Source organism: Ornithorhynchus anatinus, chromosome 3 (genome assembly GCF_004115215.2).
Source record: "Ornithorhynchus anatinus isolate Pmale09 chromosome 3, mOrnAna1.pri.v4, whole genome shotgun sequence".
NCBI lineage: Eukaryota > Metazoa > Chordata > Mammalia > Monotremata > Ornithorhynchidae > Ornithorhynchus > Ornithorhynchus anatinus.
Window position 1 is genome coordinate 115,816,917 of NC_041730.1, and position 6,802 is coordinate 115,823,718.

At 41.9% G+C, this 6,802-nt stretch overlaps 1 long non-coding RNA gene across 1 annotated transcript; it reads left to right on the plus strand.

Annotated features, from left to right (window-relative positions):
- Nucleotides 1-259: 259 nt before the first annotated feature.
- LOC120638257 lies at nucleotides 260-4,138 on the plus strand. The gene is made up of 2 exons (XR_005659824.1): nucleotides 260-321; nucleotides 3,223-4,138. It is a non-coding gene; the product is annotated as an uncharacterized LOC120638257 (long non-coding RNA).
- The last annotated feature ends 2,664 nt before the right edge of the window (nucleotides 4,139-6,802 follow it).

The following is a 6,802-nucleotide window of genomic DNA, read 5'->3' on the forward strand; positions in this document are numbered from 1 at the left end:
GATTGAGACAGTGAGCCCCATGTGGGACAGGGACTGTGTCTACTTAGTGGCATGTAAGTTCACTGTAGGCAGGGAATATATCTATCCAACTCTGTTATGCTAGTCTTTTCCGAGTTCTAGTTCAGTGTTCTGCACTTGGCAAGTCCTCAGTAAATACCATTGATTGATTGATGATTAACTCCGGAATTAAGTACGCAGTGGGATCTTCCTCTCTAGTTCTTGTATTGTGACTTCACTCTCCATCCTATCCATCACACCCAGGAGCTCAAAGCAATTTTCCAACTCGATCATCTCAACATTTGTCCTGCTAACTAACTTGAGGTAAGTAGTTGAACAGGCTAGAACAGGGGCCTGGGATTCAAAGGTAATGGGTACTAATCCCGGCTCTGTCACTTGTATGCTCTGTGACCTTGGGCAACTCACTTCTGGCATACTGGCTAGAGCACAGGCCTGGGAGTCAGAAGGTCATGGGTTCTAATCCCAGTTCGGCCACTTGTCTACTGTGTGGCCTTGGCTAAATCACTTCATTTCTCTGTGCCTCAGTTACCTCATCTGTAAAATGGGGATTGAGACTGTGAGCCCCATGTGGGACAGGGACTGAGTCCAACCTAATTTGCTTGTATCCACCCCAGCGCTTAGTACAGTGCCTGGCACAAGGTAAGAAGTTAACAATACCATAATATTATTCTCTGTGCCTCAGTTACCTCATCTGTAAAATGGGGATTGAGAATGTGAGCCCCATGTGGGACAGGGACTGTGTCTACCCAATTTGCTTTTATCCACCCTAGAGCTTAGTACAGTGCCTGGCATAGAGTAAGCACTTAACAAATACAAAAATTATTATTTTTATTATTAAATGAATGTGCTAACCCATTAAAAGCAGAAGTGAAAACTTTCCAGAATCCCAGTATTAAAAACTGGTAGTCAGTTGTACGCACTTCACTATTGAAATAGCTCTTGAGTTGATGCACTAAGCATAAATGTGGTAAACATCACTAGGTCAATAAATCAGTCAATAGTATTTATTTAGCACTTTCAGTGTGCAGAGTATAGAGAACGTGACTACCAACTCTGCTATACTCTCCTAAGTGGTGACTACAGTGCTCTGCTTAATGCAGTGCTTTGCACAATGATTGTTCGATAAATACCACTGATTGGAAATATAACAGAATTAGTAGAATTGTTCCCTGTCCACAAGGAGCTGTGAGTGTCAATTCCAGCTCTGTGTCAGATGCAGGGAGAAGAACGTTCCTCTTCAAAAGGATGTGCTTGCCAGGTTATTTTCCTCTCCCTTCTCCAGGCATTCATTCATTCAATTGTATGTATTGGGCACTTACTGTGACAGAGTACTGTACTAAGCACTTGGGAGAGTACAATATAAAAATAAAAAGACACATTCCCTGCCCACAATGAGCTAACAGTCCATACTTTTCTTTGTTGCCAGGGTCGTTTTTCTAAAACACCATTTTGGGCATGCTTCCCTGCTCCTCAGAAACCTCCAATCATTGCCCATTCTTCCCCACATCTAGGAGACTCTCACGATCTGCTTTAAAGCATCAGTCAGCTTTCTTGTCCCACTCACTTCTCCTAACTCCTCTCCCAATACACCCCAGCTCACGTGCCTCGCTCCTCTCAAGCCAACATACTCAATGTGCCTCAGTCGCATCTCTCTCACTGTCAATCTCTCGCTCATGCTCTCCATCTAGTTTGGAAGTCCCTCTCCCTTCCCATCCAGCAAACCACTGCTTTCCCTATCTTCAAACCTCTTCTATCATCCGATCTCCTCCAGGAGGCCTTTCCCAATTAAACCCTTATTTCCTCACCTTATTTCCCTCCCCACTCTCATTTCAGCACTTCTATATCACCCTTGGGTATTTACTCCCCTCCTCTCCCTCAGTAGCATATATTTATGTACCTTTAAATTTGGTTGCTTTCTCCTACCTGCAATTTATTTTAGTGCCTGGCTCCCCTTCTAGAATATAAGCACCCTGGGGCCAGGAATCACATCTATTAACTCTATTATTGTATTTTCCCAAGCATCCAGTACAGTGCTCTGCACAAAGTAAATGCTCAACAAATACTACTGAAGCTCTTGGATCAGTACCATTTAAACATTTGATATTCACTCCACCCTCAGCCCTATAGCACTTAGGTAATTTATTTACTTATATTAATGTCCACCTCCCCCTCTAGATTGTTAGCTCTTTGTGGGCAGGGAACACATCTACCAGCTCTATTATAATGCTCCCTCTCCCCTCCCCATTGCCCCGACTTGCTCCCTTTGCTCTAACCCCCTCCCACCACAGCACTGGTGTGTATATATATGTACATATTTATAAATATAATTCTATTTATTTTTATTTTCATTAATGATGTGTATATATCTATAATTCTATTTATATTGATGCTACTGATGCCTTTTTACTAGTTTCATGTCTGTCTCCCCTCTTCTAGACCATAAGTCCATTGTGGGCAGGGATTGTCTCTGTTGCTGAATTGTACTTTCCAAGCGCTTTGCACAGTGCTCTGCACACAGTAAGCGCTCAATAAATACGATTGAATGAATTCCAAGCGCTTATATAACACTCTGCACATAGTGCTCGACAAGTATAATTGATTAATTATGTCTGTCCCCTCCTTTAGATTGTGAGCTCCTTGTAGGTGGGGAACACGTCTACCAACTCTATTGAACTGTCCTCTCTCAAGGGCTTAGCGCAATGCTCTCTATACAGTAATTGCTCAATACATATCACTGATTGATTGAAATTGAATTTGGAAGGTAGAGCAACATTCAGGAGTAAAGACATTTAAGATCTCAGCGTAAGTTTATGAATAATAATGATAATATTAATAATAGTGGTATTCATTAAGTGCTTACCATGTTCCAAGCAATGTTCTAAATGCTGAGGTAGATACCAACTAGGTTGGACATAGGTATTTAATCTCCATTTAAGAGATGAAGAAATTGAAGCATAAAAAAGCTCAGTGACTTGACCAAGGTCACATAGGCAAGTAGTGGAAGTAGAATTAGAACCCAGGTCCTCTGACTCCCAGGCCCATGCTCTCGCCACTAGGCCAAACTGTTTCTTAAGGATGTAGTCTAAGACACCTAAGTGCCCTTAGGTCCTGCGGATCCTGCTTCCTAGAGATTGTGACTCTAAGCAAAACCATCTCACTCTCTACCTCTGCTTTTTCACTCAAATATGACAATTATCCCCACAGCCACCCTTCCGCACAAGAAGGCGATGATGTAGATTAACTGCCCGAGGCTTTCTGAGTGCTGCAGGAAGAGCTTCCAAGGGGCTGTTTCCATGCTATCAGGTCACTGAGAAAGCAAATCGAACAAGAACCATAAAGTAGGAATAGACATTTGAAGAGCAAAATGGATGTAGCTGTGGAAATGGAAGGAGAGGGGCCATGATTCCTTCTTATCACTTGGTCCGTAGAAGAGGAGGAGACCAGAGGAAACTTTCTTTACCTCGAATTCCACAAAGGAACACATCATCACTGACCGTGCGGCCTGAAGCGGAGCTGCATCTGATGGAAGAAACTCTTCTACAGTTCTTTTGTGTACCGGGGAAAGCCTTACTTCCTAATTGAGATATTCAGACTTCCCAGAAGTTTTTTTTGAAAATGGAACTTGTTCTTGATTTATAGGTGGCACGGTAGTCAGCGCTCATAACCGCTTTCATTTTAGACAGGGTAAGTTTTCTTCTCCAGACACCTCAAAGGAACATATCAAATCTCCTGAATGAGAAGTCAACCCTCTTTGCTGGGTTTCCAAGAGGTGCATACGGTAACTAAGGATTTGAGAGAAAAGATGCTGCATCATTCAATTAATTTCAGTTTTGCCATGCAGAGGCCGAGGGTAGCTCTGATCAATACGGACTAGTCGGCTTGCTAACATAAAGCACATTTCATACAAAGCCAAACATTTTTCTCCTTGTTGTACAGAATTATCTTAATTATTGTTTCAAGGAACAGCCTTATATAGAATAATCTGGTAGTCCAAAATGCTGCTCAGAAACTCATCACTGGAATAATTTATGATTTTTCTTTCTAACATCTTGGGCTTGTTTGATATGCTTGCCATTTCTCGCTGACAGGGAGGTCGATTAAATCACATTTATATTGTAAACGTATGCATTGCTTTTTACCCAAGGCGCTGGATGAAGAGATACAGGGGCCCCATGGGACAAGCAAGCCAATCCACTTTCATATTGCAAATTTCTGCTGTTCGGAAGAAATGAATGGTTGCCAGGGAGAGCTGGGAATTACTTGAGGATGCAAAATGTTATTTTAGAATCCTTTTGAGAGAGGTTTTTTTTTTCCAGCATTTTCACATCTTATGCCACTAATGCAGCTCCACATCAGTTTCTATGAAAACCCTGAAGGAATGCACTTAACCAACATTCTTTGGAGGATATGTCTCACCCTGGCTCTTTCTCTGTCCGGCATAAAGCAGGTCATTTCTTTACTTTAAAGGAGAGGGGGCAGTGAAGGGATTGTTAACGTTTTCCAAGGCATTATGTCCTCTATTGGACGTATGAGCTACGCCGGGTCACCACATGTTTCTGAACTAAAAGAAATTGTTAAAAATGAAGAGGGTAAAGGTCATCCCCGCAGGCCTTGGAAAAATGAGACTGCAATATCATTAACCTAACAGAACTAATTAGGAAACATTCAGGTTTTATAAATTATGCAAGACACTCAATTTATACTTTTTCAAATTCCTACCATAACATAGATAATTAGGGAACATTTACAGTAACAGTGTAACCTAATCAAGCAACCCTTTCATTAGCATGAAGTCTTTCCCCTAATGTCACTGTATTAGCAAGAACAGCAAACAGAATTATTGTGACTTGGAAATGGGATTAGATCGGTAACCCATTACTGGCGAGTGGGCTGTGATGCTGACTCCATATCTGTCGATGCATTAGGGTACAGTGGATAAAGTCAATAGGATATGCATTATTGAATTTGCCTCAGTAGTCTATTAAGCAAGGAGATATGATCAACCTGGCTATGAATGTATGACGTGTGTGTGTGCACGCGCACATGCATGTTTTAAATGAAAAAGTCTTCTTTTATGAATAGACCAGATAAATTTGAATTAATAATAATAATAATTACAGTATTTGCTAAAGTCTTACAACGTGTCAAATTCTGTACCTAGCACTAGAGTAGATACAAGATCATCAGAGTGGACCCAGTCCCTGTCCCATATGAGGCTCACAGTTTAAGGAGGGCAGGGAGAACAAGTATTTCATCCCCATTTTACAGATAAAGAAACTGAGGCACAGAGAAGTCAAGTGACTTTCTCAAGGTCAAAAGGCAGACCAGTGGCAGCGCCAGGATTAGAACCCAGGTCCTCTGGTTGCCAGGACTATGCTCTTTCCTCTAGGCCATGCTGCTTCCCAGTGTGGGCATGCCTTATATGGGTATTAGCTATATCTCCCCAGAAATCATTCAAAATGACACCCTGAGGGCAACGTTCTGTTTTCCCGGTTTATGCTGTAAGCTCTTGCTGCGCTTACTCTCCTTTAGAGCAATTAAATAGTGAAATAATTCAGCTTCCAACTCCCAGGGATTCCTTTCATAAAGATTTTGAGCTCATGCTCGCTAGGGGGTTATGGAGAGGAGAGCTCCTATGTACAAATCATTTATGAGCTTCAGATCTTCTTGACAGCTTAGAGGGCTTGTGTAGGGCAGAGAAGTCAGTTCTTTGGATGTCAGAGAAGCACAGCACAATGGAATGGGAGCAAGATTTTGATGAATGAGCCCAAGACTGGGTCTATCAAATACAGTCATGGAGATTACCTTTGCCATAACCATATAAAGCATGAGCATAAATTACACAATATCTGATTCTATGGCAGGGGGAAAACTACATCAGCACTAGAGAATGTTCTCCCACATCATTACCCATGCTTCTTCATTCCCTCCAGTAATTTGCAGACTGTAGACTGTAAATCGTGTTGGGATAAGGATATCAAAAACATCTCACTTTACCTTTTCAACTTTGAGGGAGATTTGGGGCCATTTACAAAGAAAAAAACTCCCCCAGATCACTACCAAATGTTACCTAGATAACCTCAGACTGTTGCTGAATGTTGATGAAATTCTCACTGAGCAGATACTTCATGGAATATCTAAAAATGCACAAAAGCACTAAGCCAACTGCAAAATCAGAGTTTCTTCCAGATTGCCAAGTATTCCTAGGAGGAACCTGTGGGGCAGAACTAACGTCTTAGACATAAGAAATACCACAACTGGACCATTCAACCCAGTTTCCCATCTCTAGAATCCAACCTTTCCCCTCCATCCAAACTGGTATCACAAGGATAAACACACTTATTATATCTCACCTTGCCTCCTGCATTAGCCTTCTTGCTGAACTCCCTGACTCCTGTCTCTTCTCAATCCAGTCCACACTTTTTTTATGGTATTAGTTAAGCACTTACTATACGCTAAGACTTTTATAAGCACTGAGCAGTGTGCTAAGTGCGGGAACTGTTCTAATCGCTGCCCAAATCATTTCTTTAAAAAAACCCTTCAGTCCATGTATCTCCAATCCTCCAAAATCTCCAATAGTTGCCCATCCATCCCCGCATCAAAGTCCTTCTCATCGGCTTTAAGGCGCTCAATCAGCTCTCTCCCTCTTACCTTACCTCGCTGATCTCTTACCCTAATCCAGCCCGAACACTTTGCTCTTCTAATGCCACCCTACTCAGTTTATCTAGATCTCATCTGTTTCATCAGAGTCCCCTTGCCCACATTCTTCCTCTGGCCTGGTACT